Here is a 24,700-nt window from a genome sequence, read left to right as displayed (position 1 = left end):
TGGAAAGACTTGAGAGACTGTGGTTTTGCACTCCCAGGATGCAGCAGTGGGCAAACCACCCACTGAAGAGACTTGAGAGACTGTGGCTTTCCACTCCCCAGGATAAAGCAGTGGGCAAACCACCCACTGGAGAGACTTGAGAGACTGTGGCTTTGCACTCCCCAGGATGCAGCAGTGGGCAAACCACCCAATGGAGAGATTTGAGAGACTGTGGCTTTGCAATCCCCAGGATAAAGCAGTGGGCAAAACACCCACTTGAAAGACTTGAGAGACTGTGGCTTTGCACTCCCCAGGATAAAGCAGTGGGCAAACCACGCACTGGAGAGACTTGAGAGACTGTGGCTTTGCACTCCCCAGGACACATCAGTGGGCATGGAGCCCCCTCGTGGAGCTTGCATCGTGCACTCATCCGGCTGAGGTGCCCCCCCCTTCCCTTCCCCCTGAGGTGCCTGCGTTTTTTTCCAATCTGCTGCCCCTGCAGTGCTCTCTCCATTTTGATTGGGTATATTATGTGGGCCTCGCCCATGCATTTTGGGCCCATTGGTCCACGGACTCTATTGGTGCAGCACCTGGACTTTAATTCTTGGTGTACATATTTGTTTATAGTGTATATACATTTTTATTAATGGATTTTACATGATTACAATCATTCAACTCATTTCCTTTTGTCCTTGCGTTCTTCCAGGGGGGAGGTTGGGGGTGTAAATGTAATGTTTCAGCATATATTGGTGTGGGTGTTGTTGTGGGTGAGGGTGGGGTTGTTGCGTGTGTGTCACTCTCTTTTCCCTCCCCCCTCCACTGTGTCGTAAGTGCAGTACTCACTGTGCTCGTCGCCACCGTCGGTCGTGCTCCTGGTAGAGGAGCAGGAAGACAATCGCAGGGAGTATTTGGAGTTCAGGCTCCATGGCGTCCTGGTTCCTCGTGGAATGTGTAGAGGTGGGTGTTTCCCCTTCCAAGTCCTGTTTCTGACGTGCTTTTGTTCGCGTTGAATCCGCCCCTGGAAAAGGTGGCAGATTGGCCTGTCATAATAGTGTAGGGGGTACATTGTCTTCCGCCTGTCTGATGGCGGTGACCACCATGCTGTTTGTTTGTACCGCCGTGGCGGTCGGAGTGTTAAAGTGGCTGTCTATGATGGCAGTTTCCGCCTCGTTCATAATTCCATTTTTTTACCGCAGGCCTGTTGGCGGTTTTACCGCCGCTTTACCACCAACCGCCAGGGTTGTAATGAGGGCCTATATCCCACAACCACAAGAGGCCAGCAGGCATAACAGTATATTGCTTTTGAAAATCTGACATCGCAGTAAAAAGTTACAGAGTAAAATGTGAAGAGAAATGGCTGCTTTTTTATCTGAAATTCAATATTATTTTATTTGAGCTGTTATTTTCCTAGGAAAACCTTGTTAGATCTACACAAATTTCTTGGTCTCCTCCAGGGGAACCCACAAACTCAGGGTACCTTTAGAAACCCTAGGATGTTGGTAAAAAAGGATGCAAATTTGGCGTGGGTAGCCTAGGTGGACAAAAGGTTATGAGGACATGCCGACAAGCGCTGACCTCCTGGGATGTGTGCATTTGTGAGACCAAGACCAATCTGGGCTCGCCCGGCAAATTTGGTGACTCTAGATAACCTCGGGCCGATCGCTCGTCTCCGTGACGGCGAAGATACATTTGGATGTCTGCCCTATCAACTTTCAATGGTACTTTCTGTGCCTACCATGGTGACCACGGGAGCCTGAGAAGCAGCTACCAAATCCAAGGAATGCAGCAGTTGCGCAAATTACCCACTCCCGACTCGGGGAGGTAGTGACGAAAAATAACAATACAGGACTCTTTCGAGGCCCTGCAATTAGAATTAGTAAACTTTAAATCTTTTAATGACGATCCATTAAAGGGCAAGTCTGGTGCCAGCAGCCGCAGTAATTCCAGCTCCAATAGCATATATTAAAGTTGCTGCAGTTAAAAAGCTCATAGTAGGATTTTAGGATTGAGCTGGCGGACCGCTGCAAGCTACCACCTGTCCCAGCCCCTGCCTCTCGGCCCCCCTTAATACTCTTGACTGAGTGTCCTGGGGTCTGAAGCGTTTACTTTGAAAAAATTAGGGACCGGTCGTCTGAATACTTCAGCCAGGAATAATAGAATAGGACTCTGGTTCTATTTTGTTGGTTTTCAAAACTGGTGCCATGATTAAGAGGGATGGCTGGGGACATTTGAATTGTGCCGCTAGAGGTGAAATTCTTGGACCGGCGCAAGACGAACCAAAGCGAAAGCATTTGCCAAGAATGTTTTCATTAATCAAGAATGAAAGCCGGAGGTTCGAAGACGATTAGATACCATCGTAGTTCTCACCATAAACGATGCCGACTGGCCATCTGGTGGCATTAATCCCATGACCCACCGAGTACCTTCCAGGAAAGCAAAGTCTTTTGGTTCCAGAGGGAGTATGGTTGCAAAGCTGAAACTTAAATGAATTGATGGAAGTGCACCACCAGGAGTGGAGCCTGCAGCCTAATTTGACTCAACACGGGAAACCTCACCCTGCCTGGACATGGAAAGGATGGACAGATCGATAGCTCTTTCTCGATTCTGTGGATGGTGGTGCATGGCCGTTCTTAGTTGGTGGAGCGATTTGTCTGGTTAATTCCGATAACGTACAGGACTCCTCCATGCTAACTAGTTAATCGGTGCACCCAGGGTGCGATGCATTGTAACTATAATCAGTCACCTTATAAAATATGTTTTAGAAGCCCTACTAAGGAAAAATAGCTAAATTTGTTTTTCCTCATTGTAGGGAATGGGCTCCATTTGCTAAAGTGGAGAGGCTTTATTTTAAATTAATAAAGTCCCAAAAGGAGCTAACTATGTCAAGTTTGGTATCAGACTTATTGTTATAATAAATCCAACAACTTGCCATTGTTGAATGTAATATAACTAGTTTAGGGAAAGAGTTTTAGAACAGTTACCAACTTCAGCTCTGTAGAGCCCTTCTCCGATTTACCAGGCTGCCAGAGGCTGCCTTGATGAGGTGTGAAGTGGCCTGGGCCGAGGGCAAAGGAAGTGCCTGGGGAGGAGATCTGCCTCAGAAGATGGTGAATCAGGATGGCGGAGAGCAGCCAAACTGGTCTTCAAAGGAGGGAAGGACATTTGGAGCAGCTCAGGGCCTCCCCCATTTCCTGCAAACCCATATAACTGGGCGTCCCCTTGATTAGATTAGGAGACAGTAGGAAAGGGGTGTGTTAAGGAATTTTCGCCACACCAGAGGGTGGACTCAGCCAGACCTAACCTCCAACATTCAGATTCTGTCATTTTGGATTTTTATGGACTGTTTTTCCCTGGGATTGATTTTTGCCGCACTTCCCAGGATGTGGTCATCCAAGAGGGTGATGTCCTCCCTGTGATTAGACAGTTGTCCCCCCCTGCTTTTCACCCCAGGAGCAAGGATACATTTTGCAGAGTTGCACCTACACCTCAGATCCCTACAAGGAACAATGACAGAAGAAGAAAGACTGAACTGCTGGAACCCTGATCTGCACCTGGACACTGCACTCTGAAGGACTGCACAAGCGGCACACTTGGGTTTCACCAAAAAAAGGTTCTTCCCTGGCAACAACTGGTTCAAGAAGGGACTCCCTGCTGCTACAGGTGAAAATAGCTTACCAGAGTCCCCTCCATTAAATCTTAAAGAAACTGACCTTTTTCTATTTTGAGCCAGGTGCATTTTGGGAGCTGGAGTCTTAACCCTCAAGGTGCAACTCAGAACTTCTGGAACATTGGGGTGTGCTGTAGACTCCTAAAGGACCGTCAAAGACCTTCTGGAAGAAGATCCAGATGTTTTTTAGAAGATTGGAGATCTTTTGGTGAAAAGTTCCATGAATGGACTGACCCGATGTCGTGAGTCAAGCCAAATTATCTCAAGCGCAATCTGATGATGTCGACTCAAAATCGGCCTTCTGTGGAGGGTCATCCGATGTTTGAGAAAAAAAGCTCCAAAAAAGTCTGAATGTAAAAAGTTGACCGGGACTTTTCACACAGCATATCCAAGAAGGGTTCCAGGGATATCGGATCCAATTTCAACTTTAGCCCGGATGAAGATTTCCATCCTGAAAAATCATCTAAGTCTGAAGGTACAATTCTTTACGGAGGTCTCCTTCGACAAGTATCCGAATAGAGCTCCATGGAGGTCGGATCGGATTGTTGACTTCATCCCGGTGAGGCTTTTAGTTTCTTTGCGCTAGAAAACATTTATTTCTTAAACATTCATATCTCTGATTCCTCTTATCCAATTTTTGTCGGTTTGGTGTCATTTTAAAGAAAAAAATATAATCTATATTTATAAATTGGTGTTAGAGTTTTATTGAGTTTTACTTATTTACTGTTTTGTGATTTTCAAATGCTTTACACACCTGTCCCCTAAGTTAAGCCTAACTGCTCGTTACTAAGCTACCAAGGGTTGAGTTTGGATTAATTTAATGAGACTTGACTGGATCTAGGGGGGGGGGTTGTGGCCTATTGATAAGTATAGGTAGTTATCTTCCCTTACCTATAATCACTTTACAACAGGCCAATTCACGTGGCTCAGGTATCTGGTAGAGGCTTTCCTGACAAATGATATAGGCTTAAATCGCCGTCTCAAGGCATGGGTAAGAGAAAGCTAAGCACGAGAGCCAGTACTGGGAGCACCAACGGAATGAAGGCAAGGGTCTCCATTGCGTCTTTTCTTACTACCAAAATATCTACCTTAAATATGGAAATAGAGTCAGTAGAAGAGAGGCTGGGTGCTGCTAAAAAGTTGCTCTCTTCTATTCCTTCTCTGCCTGCAAAGGAGCACTGTCAAGAAGTGTCTGAGAATGTTGTAGGCAGCAATGTACAAGAGAATAACGAGTAAAAGTGTGGTGCTAAACTGATGCATGCAACAAACTGTTCGGTTATTCAGAAAGAATTGGGAATTATATCTGGCACTGAACCCCTGTTTTCTGATGATAATAACATGCAACCAGATGAAAGTGCTTCCCCTCCCACTAAAAGGAAGAAATCAGGTCAGCAGAAGCTTTGTACCTTTAAGACGGTCGGTAACAACTCTGCCAGGCCCATTAAGTTTACATCTCAGACAGAATATTCCTAGAATAAGGAACATTTTGAATTATTAGGACCATCAGGATGTTTGACTGGGGAACTTAAATCTATGGAAGAAGGAGGACTTTGTGTTATAATGGAGAAAGTTTTTAACTCTTTGGTTGCAGCCCTAAATAGCATTGATTCCAGTTTTGAAGGAATTGCTTGCATGTCTCAAATCTAAGGTGCCAGCTACTCAGGTACTTGAGAGTGGATATGAGAGTATTCTTCGAGGTGATGAAGTGGTGGGCCTACCTATCACTTCAAGGTGGGTTATTAGTGATACATCTACTGAGAATACTCAGCCTACTGAGCCAATCCAGGCTACGGTTACGGCCATACACCAATAATCTAGTGATATCAAAACCTCTGGGAAGGCCTTGGTGAATCTCTGGGGGCCCTAGGGATGTCTCAAGGATTAACTACTGTAAAGGTGCCAACATATGACCCTAGAACAACTGCTATTGATAGAAATCTGCACATATTACAGCTCACTCCGAATGTACAACCTATGTTGTTGTGTTGAAGACTGTCCCTGCCCTGCTTTCCCCTTCTAAGGAACAAGATTAACAATGACTGAATAAGGTGGTACAATGGTTTTCTAGTTCGTTGTTCCACATAGACTCTTTGTAGAGGCATAATTGATACAAAGAGTGTCCAGTGGTTGGGATATTCCCAGAAGCGGGTGCCAGGTGACTGTGTGGTGGTTAACTTTAGGAATAAATGTCTCTTGAATAAGATTTGAATTCAACATGAGCTTGCCCATAGTATACAAGCTGTACCCCAGGTATATTTTTATCAACCTAAATTTGAGGATAGGTCTTGGCTATTTCAAGATCTCAGCTATCCTTTACGGAAATTTTTTCAGGGAGGGGGCAAGGATCATTGATTGATCACATTATGATATCTAGGTCTTTGAGTAGAAATATGGTCCATTTTCAGGTCCTACTTAGTGGACTGAGCGATCGCACCCTGCCTGTGCTTACTTTTAACAGTGGTGATGTGAATACTGAAAAGAAGGCGATGGGATGCTCAATTGAACATACAAGAAATAGAGGCATGCAATGCAAGTGGCAAAACGTTGACCTCAAGGTTCTCCTGACCCGTGGTTGGAAGTAATATGGAAAAGGATGAGCAATGTATAAGTGTAGACTCTGGCCCTCATTACGACCCTGGCGGTGAGTGATAAAGTGGCTGTAATACCGCCAACAGGCTGGCAGTAATTACCACCAAATTATGACCATGGCGGTGAGAACTCCCATACTCAGCCAATGTACCACACCAACCGTCAGGGCGGAAACAACCCTCACCATGACGGTAGCCGCCAACAGCCAGGCAGAAGACAAAGTACCGCCCACCATATTAAGACACTGCAATCCGCCACCTTTTCCGGGGCGGTACCAACGCCATCAAAAGCCTGGAGGAAAGACATCAGTGAAGAGAACTGACTCACCATCAGAGACACAGGGAAGAAGAACACCGCCATGGAACCCGAACTGCAAGTTTTCTCATTGATCTTCTACGTTATTTTTAGAAATGGAGTCATTGGTTGGCAGTCAGGTTACCCCCGTCCAAGCATTGACCCTCACTCTAGTCAGGGTAAAAGAGAATCATCCTCAGCTAACCCCTGCTTACCCCCTTGGTAGCTTGGCAAGAGCAGTAGGCTTAACTTCAGAGTGCTCGGTGTAAAGTATTTGTACCAACACACACAGTAACCTAATGAAAACACCACAAAATGACACAACACAGGTTTAGAAAAATAGAAAATATTTATCTAAACAAAACAAGACCAAAATGATAAAAATCCACAGTACATAAGTTAAGTTATTACTAAAAATGCAAAAGGAGTCTTCATGTAATTTTAAACACACACTAATGCTGTTAGCGTAAAAATGTACCTTGGGTAAGTCAAAAATAACCCTGCACGGGCGAGTGTGCGTCAAAAAGGGCTTGCGATGCGTCAATTTCACTGACGAGTGAGACCTTATGTCGTTTCTCCTTTAGTCGGGTCGGCATGCGTCGTTTTTTCTCTCCACAGGAGAGCGATGCGCCGATCAGGTCAGCACTCTCGGGTCCGGGCGGGCCTTGCATTGTTTTTACATGCCCAGCGGTGTTTGTGTCAGAAATTCAGCCGCACGATGGTCCGAAAACCACGCAGTGTGGGTTGCAATCTTCCCGGTCTCTATCAGAGATGCTGCGCATCGTTTCTCCAGCCGTGGGCTTCAATCTTCCGCTCGCATTGCAGACGAGTGTCGATTTTTAGCCGCGAAGACGGCGGCACGTTGATTTTTCAGCCGCAGATCGGAGTTGCATCGATCTTTTCCCCGCACAGCAGTCTGTACTTGGATTTCATACTCTTGTGCTGCCAGCTTCTTCTTTCAGGGTCCCAGGAACTGGATGGGCACCACTTGGCAGAGTAGGAGTCTCTCCAGAGACTCCAGGCGATGGAAGAGAGAAGTCTTTGATGTCCGAGAGACTTCAAACAACAGGAGGAAAGCTCTAAATCAAGCCCTTGGAGAGTTCTTCACAAGAAGGAAGGCAACACAATGTCCAGTCTTTGTCTTCTAGCACAGGCAGAAGCAGCAACTGCAGGATAGCTCCACAAAGCACAGTCACAGGCGGGGCAGCTCTTCTTCCTCAGCTCTACAGCTCTTCTCCAGGCAGAGGTTCCTCTTGGTTTCCAGAAGTGTTCTAAAGTCTGTGATTTGGGGTGCCCTTCTTATACCCATTTTGCCCTTTGAAGTAGGCCTACTTCAAAGGAAAGTCTCTCTTGTTTGTGAAATCCTGCCTTGCCCAGGCCAGGCCCCAGACACACACAAAGGGGTTGGAGACTGCATTATGTGAGGGCAGGCACAGCCCTTTCAGGTGTGAGTGACCACTCCTCCCCTCCCTCTTAGCACAGATGGCTCATCAGGAAATGCAGACTACACCCCAGCTCCCTTTGGGTCACTGCCTAGTGAGAGATGCAACCAGCCCAACTGTCAAACTGACCCAGATAGAGAATCTACAAACAGGCAGAGTCACAGAAATGGTATAAGCAGGAAAATGCTCACTTTCTAAAAGTGGCATTTTCAAACCCCCAATCTTAAAATGAACTTTACTAAAAGAATTATTTTTAAATTGTGAGCTCAGAGACCCCAAACTCCACATGTCTATCTGCTCCCAAAGGGAAATTTAAAGGTAGCCCCCATATATTTACCTATGAGAGGGACAGGCAATGCAACAGTGAAAAAAGAAATTTTGCAATATTTCACTGTCAGGACATATAAAACACATTACTATATGTCCTACCTGAACCATACCCTGCACCCTGCCCTAGGGGCTACCTAGAGCCTACCTTACGGGTGTCTTATATGTAAGAAAAGGGAAGGTTTAGGCCTGGCAAGTGGGTACACTTGCCAAGTCAAATTTACAGTTCAAAAATGCACACACAGACACTGCAGTGGCAGGTCTGAGACATGATTACAGGGATACTTATGTGGGTGGCACAACCAGTACTGCAGGCCCACTAGTAGCATTGGATTTACAGGCCCTGGGCACCTTTAGTGCACTGTAATAGGGACTTACTAGTAAATCAAATATGCCATCATGGAGGAACCAATTACATACACATTTTGTAAAGGACCACTTGCACTTTAGCACGGGTTAGCAGTAGTAAAGTGCCCAGAGTAACAAAAACAGCAAAAACAGAGTCCAGCACACAGCAACAACCTGGGAAACAGAGGCAAAAAGTTAAGGGAGACCACGCCAAGGATGAAAAGTCTAACAGTTATACTCCACCTGGAACACCAATGCTGACGAAGACGACAATGGTGAGTACAGCCGCCTAGCACACGAGGGAGGGAGGGAGGAAATCAAGAGTGACACACACCCACACAACACATACCCGACAAACACACACCATACACACAACCAGCTGCACATGAAAAACAATTTGGTACCCGATACACGACAGAATAATGCAAGTACAACAGGAATGGACGAAAGTGATTGTATTCAAATCAATATCTATCAAATTTATCGATTTGTTAATGAAACAGATATGTACACTTTTACACAAAGGGACACTGCCCAGTCCAATGTTCAAAGGGCCCACATGGCCACAGGGCACAGTCTAAGGCCCAACTTGAATCCTGACTTCATCCGGATAGAACTCTGCAGGGGCATCAGTTTGCAAGTGGGCAGGCACTTCAGGGGGAGAGGGGGCACCTCAGCCGGATATGGGAACAAGCCCACTGGTTCTGGATGGGGCAACATGCCCATTGCTCTGTCCTGGGGAGTGGAAGGCCACAGTCTCTCACATGGGTGACTTGCCCACTGGTTCTGGATGGGGAAACATGCCCATTGCTCTGTCCTGGGGAGTGCAAGGCCACAGTCTCTCACATGGGTGACTTGCCCACTGGTTCTGGATGGGGAAACATGCCCATTGCTCTGTCCTGGGGAGTGCAAGGCCACAATCTCTCTGGTGAGTGACTTTCCCACTGGTTCTGGATGGGGCTCCATGCCCATTGCTCTGTCCTGGGGAGTGCAAGACCACAGTCTCTCAGGTGGGTGACTTGCCCACTGGTTGTGTGTGGGGCAACATGCCCATTGCTCTGTCATAGGGTGAGTAAGGCCACAGTCTCTCAGGTGGGTGACTTGCCCACTGGTTCTGGATGGGGCAACATACCCATTGCTCTGTGATGGGGAGTGCAAGGCCACAGACTCTCAGGTGGCTGACTTGCCCACTGGTTCTGGATGGGGCAACATGCCCATTGCTCTGTCCTGGGGAGTGCAAGGCCACAGTCTCTCAGGTGGGTGACTGCCCCACTGGTTCTGGATGGGGATCCATGCCCATTGCTCTGTCCTGTGGAGTGCAAGGCCACAATCTCTGAGGTGGGTGACTTGTCCACTGGTCTGGATGGGGCAACATGCCCATTGCTCTGTCCTGGGGAGTGCAACGCCACAGTCTCTCAGGTGGGGGGTGACTTCCCCATTGGTTCTGGAGGGAGTCCCTCGTACAGCAGCCCCTGGAGGGTGGCCTATCTGGCGTCCGCTGGCGGTGATGGCTGCAGTGTGTTGGAGGATGGAGGTGCCTCATGGGCAGCCTCTGCAGTTGGTGATGGCTGCAGTGTGCTAGTGGATGGAGGTGCCTCCTGGGCTGCTTCTGCAGTTGGTGATGGCTGCAGGGTGGTGATGGATGGAGGTGCCTCCTGGGCAGCCTCTGCAGTTGGTGATGGCTGCACTTACTCAGCTGGCAGTGGGGGCCCGTGACAGTTGGTGGTGGGGGAGGTGTCACCCTGACAGCTTCCGCTGGAGTAGAGGGCTTTGTCTCCTCTATTACATGGGGTGTGGAATCCTTACCCCTCCTGGCAGGGGTGGATGGCTTCTTCCCCTTCTTGGATGGAGGTGCAGGCTCCTTCCCCTATTTGCATAAAGGTGCAGGCTCCTTCCCCTTCTTTTATGGAGGTGCAGGCTCCTTCCCCTTCTTCGATGGAGGTACAGTCTCCTTCCCCTTCTTCGATGGAGGTGTGGTATCCTTACCACCACGAGTAGGTGGTGCCACCACTGTCCCCTTGGACCGTTTAACTGAGGTGCTGGGCTTGGTCTTAGGTCCCATGCTCATACGGGCAGGACGAGGGGGAGGGGGAGGGGGAGGCAAGAGGTCAAGTTGGACAAGGAAAAGCCTTTTATGGATGGTGGGGCAGAAGGAGTGAGGAGTGATGAGAGTGGAGGTAGAGGAAGTGGTTGTAGGAGGTGTATATCTGCTGGATTTGGGTGCAGGTGCATGGGCTGTACGCTGATGTGAGGTGGATGGCTCTTGGGTGTGTGAGTGCTTGCATTTGTGTCCTTTAGGAGGGGGGACAGACAGGGTGGGAGAGGACAGGGGGGACACGTGCATGGCTGTTGTGGAGGTGCCTGCTAGTGAGGTGTGTGTGCTGCTTGGTGTGGTGATGCTGGTGGTGAATGTTGATGTAGTGCATGCAGGTGTGAGTGTGGACGTGACTGGGAGGGAGGTGGAGGAGGAGGAGACAGGGGAGACAGTGGAGGGAGTGGATGTTGTCGTGTCTGCAACTGTATAATGTTTGCGTGAGTGCTTGTGTGATGAAGTGTGGTGCTTGTGTTTGCCTGTGCCACTCTTGTGTGTTGCCTTGTTTGCATGCTCGTCTGTATGTGTGCCTGGGATGGGTTGGTGTTGAGGAGAATGGGACTGGGAAGTAGTAGTTGGAGGGGGGACAGTAGAAACAGGGACAATGGCTGCCATCAGAGTGGAGGCCAGAGACTGAATCGATCTCTGTTGGGCTGCCAATCCACCATGATTGCCCTCCAGGAATGCACTGCATTGCTGCATCTAGGATGCCAGCCCCTGGATGGCATTCACAATGGTTGACTGCCCTACAGAGATGGATCTCAGGAGGTCAATAGCCTCCTCAGTCAGGGCAGCAGGGCTCACTGGAGCAGGGCCTTAGTTGCCTGGAGTGAAGGAGATTCCCACCCTCCGGGGTGAGCGGGCAAAGGGAACTCGCTGAGGGGCTACTTGGAGGGCGGTGCTGGTACAGGGGGTAGCGGCTGTACCTGCAGCTGGGGTGGTCACAGAGGTGTCCGCCACCACCAGGGAGCTTCCATCAGAGGAGGTATCTGAGTCTGTGTTGTCACCTCCATCCCACTGGTTCCCTCGGCATCGGTGGACTGTGCCTCCTGGGTCCTGTGGGATGCAGCTCCGTCAGTTGCCGGTGCTCCTGCTCCTCTGCCAGATGATGCTAATGCGCACAAGGACAGAATGACTAAACAAGAAAGGAGGGGAGAGAGACAAAGGAAACACGGGGTCACTGACTGCACCAACACCACTATTGGCATACACATCACCATCAAACACAGGGAACAGGCTTAAGCACTATGCATTGCACTACCAGTGATATGGCTAGTTACTAAGGCAAGATGAGGACCACACACCGGCAACTGCAGCACTCCTGGGGCCCACGATGCCCTGCCTGAAATGGACTGCTAACAAGCTACGTTACCTGTATTTGCCATACACTCATTACCCTTCAGATGACCTATGCTGCAATGTCTGGCCTGGCCTTAGGGGCACCCACTAACACACATCCACCACCCGGGTACAATCCCACCTGCCAAAATATGTAATGATACCCACTGTACTCACCCTCTTGTGACTGCTGTGGTTCCCACAAATGCCCATCCAGCTCAGGATAGGCCACCGCCAGTATGCGGGCCATCAGGGGGGTCAGGGTCTGACGGGCACCCCTTCCTTGTTGGGAGGCCATTCCGTGCTGGGCCTCCGCATTTTTCTGGGCCCAGCGTCTCAGGTCCTCCCACCGTTTCTGACAATGTGTGCTCCGCTGCCATAGACCTCCAGGGTCCGCATGTCCTTGGCGATGGAACGCCATATTCCCTTCTTTTGATGGGTGCTGACCTGCAGAGGCAATACAGACAGGAGAACACCACAAAAACAGTCAAGTCTGTCACACAAATGGCCCACCATACCCCTTTCCATCAACATTGGCCCACACATCGCCCAGCGTACACCATGTACACCTCCACAAGACATTCCCCCCACCCCCTTACATGATGCTTGCACACACATCTCCATGCATCCTTCCCACATGCATTGTGCCCAAAGTGTACTCACCTGTTGGTCTGGAGGCCCATACATCCATCCGTACTGGGGATGGACCATCCACCAGTCGCTCCAACTCCTCTGAAGTGAAGGCTGGGGCCCTTTCCCGGTCCCACGGGCCATGATAGGTTCCAGACAGAGGTCACAGCAGCACACGCAGTGTAGGTGTTCTCCTGTTGAAGGTCAGGAAACATGCGAGGAACCAGGTAGAAAAAGACGGTCACATCCACGGCGGTGTACACCGTCACCGCCAGCACAGATCCCCATTGGCCATTGTACTCCATAAAGCCCACATTATCCAATGAGGAATTGCACGGCGGTGCAACACCACCTTCCACCACGATGCCCAACATTGGCAGAATTACCTCACTTCCACCTGTCCCTACATATAGGACAAGCGGGCACCATTTTGGGGGGGACAGTAATATCGACAATAACTGTGTCACAGATTAGATTGGCACATACCTCGCCATTAACACTGTCCCAGTATATAAGTGCACGATGGGGACTGCAGTTTAAGTTTCATTGTTCCAATTGTGACAGCCTACTCACTCTTGTGTCCCTTAGATGCCTACCGCAGTGGATGAATAGGAGGTGGAGACATATCCCCGTGTACAGACCCCTGGTGGACTTAGCTACACTGGAGGAGAGGCACATTATCCTCACCTATAGACTGGACAGGGCAACAATCACAGAGCTGTGTGCCAAATTGGAGCCTGACCTGATCTCAACTATCCATCATCCAACTGGGATCCCCTCTCTTGTGCAAGTGCTATCAGTGCTCAATCGTGCTGGCAAGAGTCGTGTCTGCCCTGGTAAAACACATGTGCAGCTACATTGCTTTCCCCCAGGTGGAAGATTTCACCACTGTGAAGGCTGGATTCTATGCAATAGGACCTATCCCCAATAATATTGGGGTGATTGACAGTACACATATTGAGTTTGTCCCCTCCCCCGCCAGAATGAACACGTTTTCAGGTATCGTAAGAATTTCCACTCAATGAATGTGCAGGTGGTGTGCCTGGTGGACTAGTAAATCTCCCACGTCAATGCTAAGTATCCTGGGTCGGTACATGATGTCTTTGTTCTGAGGAATAGCAGCATCCCAAATGTGATGGCCCAACTACAGAGGCACAGGGTGTGGCTCATAGGTGAGCCTTGGTCGCCACCCTCTGTATGTAAGTGTATGCCTCTGGTGTTAACCCCATAGGATTGTGTGAGGCTAAATGTGCTCCCTCAATACTTGCAGGTGACTCTGGCTACCCAAACCTGTTGTGGCTGCTAACTCCTGTGATGAATGCCAGGACAGGGGCAGAGGCACGTTATAATGAGGCACATGGGAGAACCAGACGGATCATCAAAAGGACCTTCGGCCTCCTGAAGGCCAGGTTCAGGTGCCTCAATCTGACAGGTGGATCCCTGTACTACTTACCCAGATAGTAGTAGCATGCTGCCTGTTGCACAACCAGGCCCTCAAATGCCATGTACCTTTTCTGCAGGAGGAGGAGACAGGAGAAGCCCCTGTGGAAGCAGTAGACCCTGAGGACAGTGAGGATCAAAAGGCTGAGGATGAGGAAGAGGACAACAGAACATCAGTTATCCGTCAGTACTTCCATTGACATGCAGGTGAGACACTGCACTGCACATTTCTATGACTATTGGTGTACTCTGTGTGGCTGTAGTGTGATGGCATTAACTTCCTTTTTTCTCAACTTACTGTCACCTATGATTTGTCATTTTATAGATGTTGGTGATATAACAACTGTGTACTGATGTGCTGACTACAGCCAGCTACAGGTCATTATTCCTATGCTCTCCGAGCATACAGTTAATTTACAATGGATATTTCCATAAATACACATTTTCAACACATAAAATACTAGTAGTCGAGTTGTGTTCAAAGGTGTTTATTGTAGTGCTTACACATTGAGGTTAAAGTGCAATGGAATGGGGTGATGATGGAGGAAAGTCCAGGGTATTGTTCCAGTCTGTTTGTAGCACAGGTGCAGTGTCCAAGGGGCCATTGAAAGAGAAGCAACTGCAGTTCAAAGTGGACAAGGTGACTGAGTGGGACACAAGGGGGACAATCAGGATAGTCTAATTTCCTGGCGGGCGTCTTGGCAAGTGTCTCTGGCTTCTGCCTCGTTGGCACGGAACCTTTGTGGGGTGGTTCGCCTTCCGCAGGGGAGGGCTGCTGGTGGCCTGTGTGTCCTGTGGCGGGGCCTCCTGTCCACTAGCAGCAGCGGAAGTGGAGGGATGGTCAATGGACTGGCTAGTGGTAGGGGTCCGCTGGTGTGCTGTTGCCTCCCTCATGATGTTGGCCATGTCTGCCAGCACCCCTGCTATGGAGATCAGAAAGGTATTAATGGCCTGCAAATCCTCCCTGATCTCCTGATATTGCGGCACACTGCTGATTGACGTGTCCTGGGGACAGAGGTGTGGGAATGCTGGGTGGGTGCTGTGGTGTGGGATACTGAAGGGGGAGGCTCTGTGGTGGTCTGTGAGTGGGCTTGGGTGACCGGCTGTCCAGTGGTCCCTGATGGGCCAGGGAGGACATCCAGATCCGGAAGTCCAGAGTTACTGTCATCACTGGGGGCATCTTCTGTTGGGGGACTGGATAGTTGTGGCACCTCCTCTTCGCTGACATTGGCTGGGGTACCTGTGGGGATGTAAGTGATGTATTATGCTTCATATGTATGACATAATGTACATCCCTGGCTTCCCCTCTATCGTTGGTGTTGCCCTGCCACCTTTTGCTTGTGTATGGTGATGTACTGTGGGATTGTTAGTTTTCTTATGCTTTGCATGCTTTTGTGATGGGTGTCCATGCATGGCTGGGAGGGCTACAAAGCAAAAACAACAAGTGATGGACGGAATGCTGAACATTGTCAAACATTCACCCCCAGTACAGTGATCTGGGCCTAAATCCATCGTTTTTTTGCTGCCCATGCCATTCCAGTTTGGACCCAGCCATATGCAAATCAGTCTTGACCCTGTTCCCCATGGGAACAGTCCAGCCCGAACTGCTAGGCCAGGTCTTCCCTGGACTGGAAACAAGCATCCTGGGACCGGTTTCGGGGTTTCACCCCTCATCAGCCAGACTAGCTTGAATCCAGTGGCATGGGAAGCACGGGACCCACGTCTGGGCATACCCTTCCCACTTAGGGCGACAAAGCAAAAACAACAAGTGATGGACGGAATGCTGAACATTGTCAAACATTCACCCCCAGTACAGTGATCTGGGCCTAAATCCATTGTTTTTTTGCTGCCCATGCCATTCCAGTTTGGACCCAGCCATATGCAAATCAGTCTTGACCCTGTTCCCCATGGGAACAGTCCAGCCCGAACTGCTAGGCCAGGTCTTCCCTGGACTGGAAACAAGCATCCTGGGACCGGTTTCAGGGTTTCACCCCTCATCAGCCAGACTAGCTTGAATCCAGTGGCATGGGAAGCACGGGACCCACGTCTGGGCATACCCTTCCCACTTAGGGCGACAAAGCAAAAACAACAAGTGATGGACGGAATGCTGAACATTGTCAAACATTCACCCCCAGTACAGTGATCTGGGCCTAAATCCATCGTTTTTTTGCTGCCCATGCCATTCCAGTTTGGACCCAGCCATATGCAAATCAGTCTTGACCCTGTTCCCCATGGGAACAGTCGAGCCCGAACTGCTAGGCCAGGTCTTCCCTGGACTGGAAACAAGCATTCTGGGACCGGTTTCGGGGTTTCACCCCTCATCAGCCAGACTAGCTTGAATCCAGTGGCATGGGAAGCACGGGACCCACGTCTGGGCATACCCTTCCCACTTAGGGCGACAAAGCAAAAACAACAAGTGATGGACGGAATGCTGAACATTGTCAAACATTCACCCCCAGTACAGTGATCTGGGCCTAAATCCATCGTTTTTTTGCTGCCCATGCCATTCCAGTTTGGACCCAGCCATATGCAAATCAGTCTTGACCCTGTTCCCCATGGGAACAGTCCAGCCCGAACTGCTAGGCCAGGTCTTCCCTGGACTGGAAACAAGCATCCTGGGACCGGTTTCGGGGTTTCACCCCTCATCAGCCAGACTAGCTTGAATCCAGTGGCATGGGAAGCACGGGACCCACGTCTGGGCATACCCTTCCCACTTAGGGCGACAAAGCAAAAACAACAAGTGATGGACGGAATGCTGAACATTGTCAAACATTCACCCCCAGTACAGTGATCTGGGCCTAAATCCATTGTTTTTTTGCTGCCCATGCCATTCCAGTTTGGACCCAGCCATATGCAAATCAGTCTTGACCCTGTTCCCCATGGGAACAGTCCAGCCCGAACTGCTAGGCCAGGTCTTCCCTGGACTGGAAACAAGCATCCTGGGACCGGTTTCGGGGTTTCACCCCTCATCAGCCAGACTAGCTTGAATCCAGTGGCATGGGAAGCACGGGACCCACGTCTGGGCATACCCTTCCCACTTAGGGCGACAAAGCAAAAACAACAAGTGATGGACGGAATGCTGAACATTGTCAAACATTCACCCCCAGTACAATGATCTGGGCCTAAATCCATTGTTTTTTTGCTGCCCATGCCATTCCAGTTTGGACCCAACCATATGCAAATCAGTCTTGACCCTGTTCCCCATGGGAACAGTCCAGCCCGAACTGCTAGGCCAGGTCTTCCCTGGACTGGAAACAAGCATCCTGGGACCGGTTTCGGGGTTTCACCCCTCATCAGCCAGACTAGCTTGAATCCAGTGGCATGGGAAGCACGGGACCCACGTCTGGGCATACCCTTCCCACTTAGGGCGACAAAGCAAAAACAACAAGTGATGGACGGAATGCTGAACATTGTCAAACATTCACCCCCAGTACAGTGATCTGGGCCTAAATCCATTTTTTTTTGCTGCCCATGCCATTCCAGTTTGGACCCAGCCATATGCAAATCAGTCTTGACCCTGTTCCCCATGGGAACAGTCCAGCCCGAACTGCTAGGCCAGGTCTTCCCTGGACTGGAAACAAGCATCCTGGGACCGGTTTCGGGGTTTCACCCCTCATCAGCCAGACTAGCTTGAATCCAGTGGCATGGGAAGCACGGGACCCACGTCTGGGCATACCCTTCCCACTTAGGGCGACAAAGCAAAAACAACAAGTGATGGACGGAATGCTGAACATTGTCAAACATTCACCCCCAGTTCAGTGATCTGGGCCTAAATCCATTTTTTTTTGCTGCCCATGCCATTCCAGTTTGGACCCAGCCATATGCAAATCAGTCTTGACCCTGTTCCCCATGGGAACAGTCCAGCCCGAACTGCTAGGCCAGGTCTTCCCTGGACTGGAAACAAGCATCCTGGGACCGGTTTCGGGGTTTCACCCCTCATCAGCCAGACTAGCTTGAATCCAGTGGCATGGGAAGCTTTGTCACCCTAAGTGGGAAGGGTATGCCCAGACGTGGGTCCCGTGCTTCCCATGCCACTGGATTCAAGCTAGCCTGGCTGATGAGGGGTGAAACCCCGAAACCGGTCCCAGGATGCTTGTTTCCGGTCCAGTGAGGACCTGGCTTGGCAGTTCGGTCTGGACTGTTCCCTTGAGGAACAGGGTCAAGACTGATTTGCATATGGCTGGGTCCAAACTGGGGTGGCATGGTGAGCAAAAGAGCGATGGATTAAACCCAGATCTATGACTGGGGGTGAGTGTTTGACAATGTTTAGCATTCCGTCCATCACTTGTTGTTTTTGCTTTGTCACCCTAAGTGGGAAGGGTATGCCCAGACGTGGGTCCCGTGCTTCCCATGCCACTGGATTCAAGCTAGCCTGGCTGATGAGGGGTGAAACCCCGAAACCGGTCCCAGGATGCTTGTTTCCGGTCCAGTGAGGACCTGGCTTGGCAGTTCGGTCTGGACTGTTCCCTTGAGGAACAGGGTCAAGACTGATTTGCATATGGCTGGGTCCAAACTGGGGTGGCATGGTGAGCAAAAGAACGATGGATTAAACCCAGATCTATGACTGGGGGTGAGTGTTTGACAATGTTCAGCATTCCGTCCATCACTTGTTTTTTTTGCTTTGTCACCCTAAGTGGGAAGGGTATGCCCAGACGTGGGTCCCGTGCTTCCCATGCCACTGGATTCAAGCTAGCCTGGCTGATGAGGGGTGAAACCCCGAAACCGGTCCCAGGATGCTTGTTTCCGGTCCAGTGAGGACCTGGCTTGGCAGTTCGGTCTGGACTGTTCCCTTGAGGAACAGGGTCAAGACTGATTTGCATATGGCTGGGTCCAAACTGGGGTGGCATGGTGAGCAAAAGAACGATGGATTAAACCCAGATCTATGACTGGGGGTGAGTGTTTGACAATGTTCAGCATTCCGTCCATCACTTGTTGTTTTTGCTTTGTCACCCTAAGTGGGAAGGGTATGCCCAGACGTGGGTCCCGTGCTTCCCATGCCACTGGATTCAAGCTAGCCTGGCTGATGAGGGGTGAAACCCCGAAACCGGTCCCAGGATGCTTGTTTCCGGTCCAGTGAGGACCTGGCTTGGCAGTTAGGTCTGGACTGTTCCCTTGAGGAACAGGGTCAAGACTGATTTGCATATGGCTGGGTCCAAACTGGGGTGGCATGGTGAGCAAAAGAACGATGGATTAAACCCAGATCTATGACTGGGGGTGAGTGTTTGACAATGTTCAGCATTCCGTCCATCACTTGTTGTTTTTGCTTTGTCACCCTAAGTGGGAAGGGTATGCCCAGACGTGGGTCCCGTGCTTCCCATGCCACTGGATTCAAGCTAGCCTGGCTGATGAGGGGTGAAACCCCGAAACCGGTCCCAGGATGCTTGTTTCCGGTCCAGTGAGTACCTGGCTTGGCAGTTCGGTCTGGACTGTTCCCTTGAGGAACAGGGTCAAGACTGATTTGCATATGGCTGGGTCCAAACTGGGGTGGCATGGTGAGCAAAAGAACGATGGATTAAACTCAGATCTATGACTGGGGGTGAGTGTTTGACAATGTTCAGCATTCCGTCCATCACTTGTTGTTTTTGCTTTGTCACCCTAAGTGGGAAGGGTATGCCCAGACGTGGGTCCCGTGCTTCCCATGCCACTGGATTCAAGCTAGCCTGGCTGATGAGGGGTGAAACCCCGAAACCGGTCCCAGGATGGTTGTTTCCAGTCCAGTGAGGACCTGGCTTGGCAGTTCGGTCTGGACTGTTCCCTTGAGGAACAGGGTCAAGACTGATTTGCATATGGCTGGGTCCAAACTGGGGTGGCATGGTGAGCAAAAGAACGATGGATTAAACCCAGATCTATGACTGGGGGTGAGGGTTTGACAATGTTCAGCATTCCGTCCATCACTTGTTGTTTTTGCTTTGTCGCCCTAAGTGGGAAGGGTATGCCCAGACGTGGGTCCCGTGCTTCCCATGCCACTGGATTCAAGCTAGCCTGGCTGATGAGGGGTGAAACCCCGAAACCGCTCCCAGGATGCTTGTTTCCGGTCCAGTGAGGACCTGGCTTGGCAGTTCGGTCTGGACTGTTCCCTTGAGGAACAGGGTCAAGACTGATTTGCATATGGCTGGGTCCAAACTGGGGTGGCATGGTGAGCAAAAGAACGATGGATTAAACCCAGATCTATGACTGGGGGTGAGTGTTTGACAATGTTCAGCATTCCGTCCATCACTTGTTGTTTTTGCTTTGTCACCCTAAGTGGGAAGGGTGTGCCCAGACATGGGTCCCGTGCTTCCCATGCCACTGGATTCAAGCTAGCCTGGCTGATGAGGGGTGAAACCCCGAAACCGGTCCCAGGATGCTTGTTTCCGGTCCAGTGAGGACCTGGCTTGGCAGTTCGGTCTGGACTGTTCCCTTGAGGAACAGGGTCAAGACTGATTTGCATATGGCTGGGTCCAAACTGGGGTGGCATGGTGAGCAAAAGAACGATGGATTAAACCCAGATCTATGACTGGGGGTGAGTGTTTGACAATGTTCAGCATTCCGTCCATCACTTGTTGTTTTTGCTTTGTCACCCTAAGTGGGAAGGGTATGCCCAGACGTGGGTCCCGTGCTTCCCATGCCACTGGATTCAAGCTAGCCTGGCTGATGAGGGGTGAAACCCCGAAACCGGTCCCAGGATGCTTGTTTCCGGTCCAGTGAGGACCTGGCTTGGCAGTTCGGTCTGGACTGTTCCCTTGAGGAACAGGGTCAAGACTGATTTGCATATGGCTGGGTCCAAACTGGGGTGGCATGGTGAGCAAAAGAACGATGGATTAAACCCAGATCTATGACTGGGGGTGAGTGTTTGACAATGTTCAGCATTCCGTCCATCACTTGTTGTTTTTGCTTTGTCACCCTAAGTGGGAAGGGTATGCCCAGACGTGGGTCCCGTGCTTCCCATGCCACTGGATTCAAGCTAGCCTGGCTGATGAGGGGTGAAACCCCGAAACCGCTCCCAGGATGCTTGTTTCCGGTCCAGTGAGGCCCTGGCTTGGCAGTTCGGTCTGGACTGTTCCCTTGAGGAACAGGGTCAAGACTGATTTGCATATGGCTGTGTCCAAACTGGGGTGGCATGGTGAGCAAAAGAACGATGGATTAAACCCAGATCTATGACTGGGGGTGAGTGTTTGACAATGTTCAGCATTCCGTCCATCACTTGTTGTTTTTGCTTTGTCACCCTAAGTGGGAAGGGTATGCCCAGACGTAGGTCCCGTGCTTCCCATGCCACTGGATTCAAGCTAGCCTGGCTGATGAGGGGTGAAACCCCGAAACCGGTCCCAGGATGCTTGTTTCCGGTCCAGTGAGGACCTGGCTTGGCAGTTCGGTCTGGACTGTTCCCTTGAGGAACAGGGTCAAGACTGATTTGCATATGGCTGGGTCCAAACTGGGGTGGCATGGTGAGCAAAAGAACGATGGATTAAACCCAGATCTATGACTGGGGGTAAGTGTTTGACAATGTTCAGCATTCCGTCCATCACTTGTTGTTTTTGCTTTGTCACCCTAAGTGGGAAGGGTATGCCCAGACGTGGGCCCCGTGCTTCCCATGCCACTGGATTCAAGCTAGCCTGGCTGATGAGGGGTGAAACCCCGAAACCGGTCCCAGGATGCTTGTTTCCGGTCCAGTGAGGACCTGGCTTGGCAGTTCGGTCTGGACTGTTCCCTTGAGGAACAGGGTCAAGACTGATTTGCATATGGCTGGGTCCAAACTGGGGTGGCATGGTGAGCAAAAGAACGATGGATTAAACCCAGATCTATGACTGGGGGTGAGTGTTTGACAATGTTCAGCATTCCGTCCATCACTTGTTGTTTTTGCTTTGTCACCCTAAGTGGGAAGGGTATGCCCAGACGTGGGTCCCGTGCTTCCCATGCCACTGGATTCAAGCTAGCCTGGCTGATGAGGGGTGAAACCCCGAAACCGGTCCCAGGATGCTTGTTTCCGGTCCAGTGAGGACCTGGCTTGGCAGTTCGGTCTGGACTGTTCCCTTGAGGAACAGGGTCAAGACTGATTTGCATATGGCTGGGTCCAAACTGGGGTGGCATGGTGAGCAAAAGAACGATGGATTAAACCCAGATCTATGACTGGGGGTGAGTGTTTGACAATGTTCAGCATTCCGTCCATCACTTGTTGTTTTTGCTTTGTCACCCTAAGTGGGAAGGGTATGCCCAGACGTGGGTCCCGTGCTTCCCATGCCACTGGATTCAAGCTAGCCTGGCTGATGAGGGGTGAAACCCCGAAACCGGTCCCAGGATGCTTGTTTCCGGTCCAGTGAGGACCTGGCTTGGCAGTTCGGTCTGGACTGTTCCCTTGAGTAACAGGGTCAAGACTGATTTGCATATGGCTGGGTCCAAACTGGGGTGGCATGGTGAGCAAAAGAACGATGGATTAAACCCAGATCTATGACTGGGGGTGAGTGTTTGACAATGTTCAGCATTCCGTCCATCACTTGTTGTTTTTGCTTTGTCACCCTAAGTGGGAAGGGTATGCCCAGACGTGGGTCCCGTGCTTCCCATGCCACTGGATTCAAGCTAGCCTGGCTGATGAGGGGTGAAACCCCGAAACCGGTCCCAGGATGCTTGTTTCCGGTCCAGTGAGGACCTGGCTTGGCAGTTCGGTCTGGACTGTTCCCTTGAGGAACAGGGTCAAGACTGATTTGCATATGACTGGGTCCAAACTGGGGTGGCATGGTGAGCAAAAGAACGATGGATTAAACCCAGATCTATGACTGGGGGTGAGTGTTTGACAATGTTCAGCATTCCGTCCATCACTTGTTGTTTTTGCTTTGTCACCCTAAGTGGGAAGGGTATGCCCAGACGTGGGTCCCGTGCTTCCCATGCCACTGGATTCAAGCTAGCCTGGCTGATGAGGGGTGAAACCCCGAAACCGGTCCCAGGATGCTTGTTTCCGGTCCAGTGAGGACCTGGCTTGGCAGTTCGGTCTGGACTGTTCCCTTGAGGAACAGGGTCAAGACTGATTTGCATATGGCTGGGTCCAAACTGGGGTGGCATGGTGAGCAAAAGAACGATGGATTAAACCCAGATCTATGACTGGGGGTGAGTGTTTGACAATGTTCAGCATTCCGTCCATCACTTGTTGTTTTGGCTGGGAGGGCTGTCAATGCATTGGTATTGCATGAAGGGCCTGGCATTGGGGGTAGTCATATGTGTAGGTGCAGTTTGTGGGATGGCGTGGAGTGATGGGAATGAGGGTGAGGGTGTGAGATGACATGCAGGTATGGGGGTGATAAGTAGTAAATGGTAACTTACCAGTGTCCAGTTCTCTGGCTACTCCAGCGGGTCCCTCAGGTTGCAGTACTGCCAAGACTTGCTCCTCCCATGCTGTGAGCTTTGGAAGAGGAGGTGGGGGTCCACCTCCAGTCCTCTGTATGGCAAGCTGGTGCCTTGCAGCTATGGAACGTACCTTCCCGCGTAGGTCGTTCCACCTCTTCATGATGTCGTCCCTTGTTCCTGGATGCTGTCCCATGTCGTTCACCCTGAACACGATTCTCCACCATAGCTCCATCTTCCTGGCAATGGATATTTGCTGTACTTGTGCTCCAAAGAGCTGTGGCTCTACCCTGACAATTTCCTCCACCATGACCCTTAACTCTTCATCAGTGAAACGGGGGTGCCTTTTTGGGGACATGAGTGCTGTGTGGTGTGTGTCAGTGAGAGTGTGTTGAGTAATGTGGTGGAGTGTGTGATGTGGGGTGAGTGAGGGATGTATGGGTGTAAGTGGTGTGTGTCCAGTTGTCGCAGTGGTCTTGGTGTCAGTCTGGTGGCAATGATTTGTATTCATAAAGGGTTGTGGGTAATGTGAATGTGCGTTTTATAGTCATGTGGGTGTGTGGGGGTGTGGTGTGTATGAGTGTCAGGTGTGTGATTTTAGTATTGCCCAATGTGGTGGTGTTTTGTATGTGGGTGTTCATTCTGAGCGCGGCAGTATGTACCGCCAACGGTTTACCGTCATTGAATGTCTGCCATGGTGATTTCTGGGTTATAATGTGATGGGCATTGTTTTGTTGGTGCAACTGTATGGGTGTTGGGACCGCCACTTTAGCACTGACCTTTGGGCTGGCGGGTTTGTGTATGTGGCTGTATTCTGTCAGATTGGTGTGTGTGTCATAATACGGCAAATGGATATTCGCCACTGCAGCGGTATGTCCGCAGCCGTCTGCATGGCGATAAGTGGGATTAACTGCCAATGTCATAAGGAGGGCGTCTGTGCCAAGGATGGTGTTGGGAGCGTTTGCAGATATTTGCATATTGGTCTATGCTTACTTAACATAATCGTCACAAACTTATATTCAGAAGCCAGTAAAATGGTTTGATAAGGCCTGATCACGTGCCCATGTTGACTGTATGCAGCTCTTGAAGAGTAATCTGAGGAGCCAACTGGAAGTGAGGAAGTGCAGAGATTGCTATAACGAAACAACTAGGTTGAGGAAAAAGGAGATCAGAGAGGAGGATTGGGAGAACGTAGTTTACGCTACAGCTGTGAATGATGTATCACAGTTTTGGAAAATAGTT

Source organism: Pleurodeles waltl, chromosome 10 (assembly GCF_031143425.1).
Source record: "Pleurodeles waltl isolate 20211129_DDA chromosome 10, aPleWal1.hap1.20221129, whole genome shotgun sequence".
Lineage (NCBI taxonomy): Eukaryota > Metazoa > Chordata > Amphibia > Caudata > Salamandridae > Pleurodeles > Pleurodeles waltl.
This window is presented reverse-complemented; position numbering follows the sequence as displayed.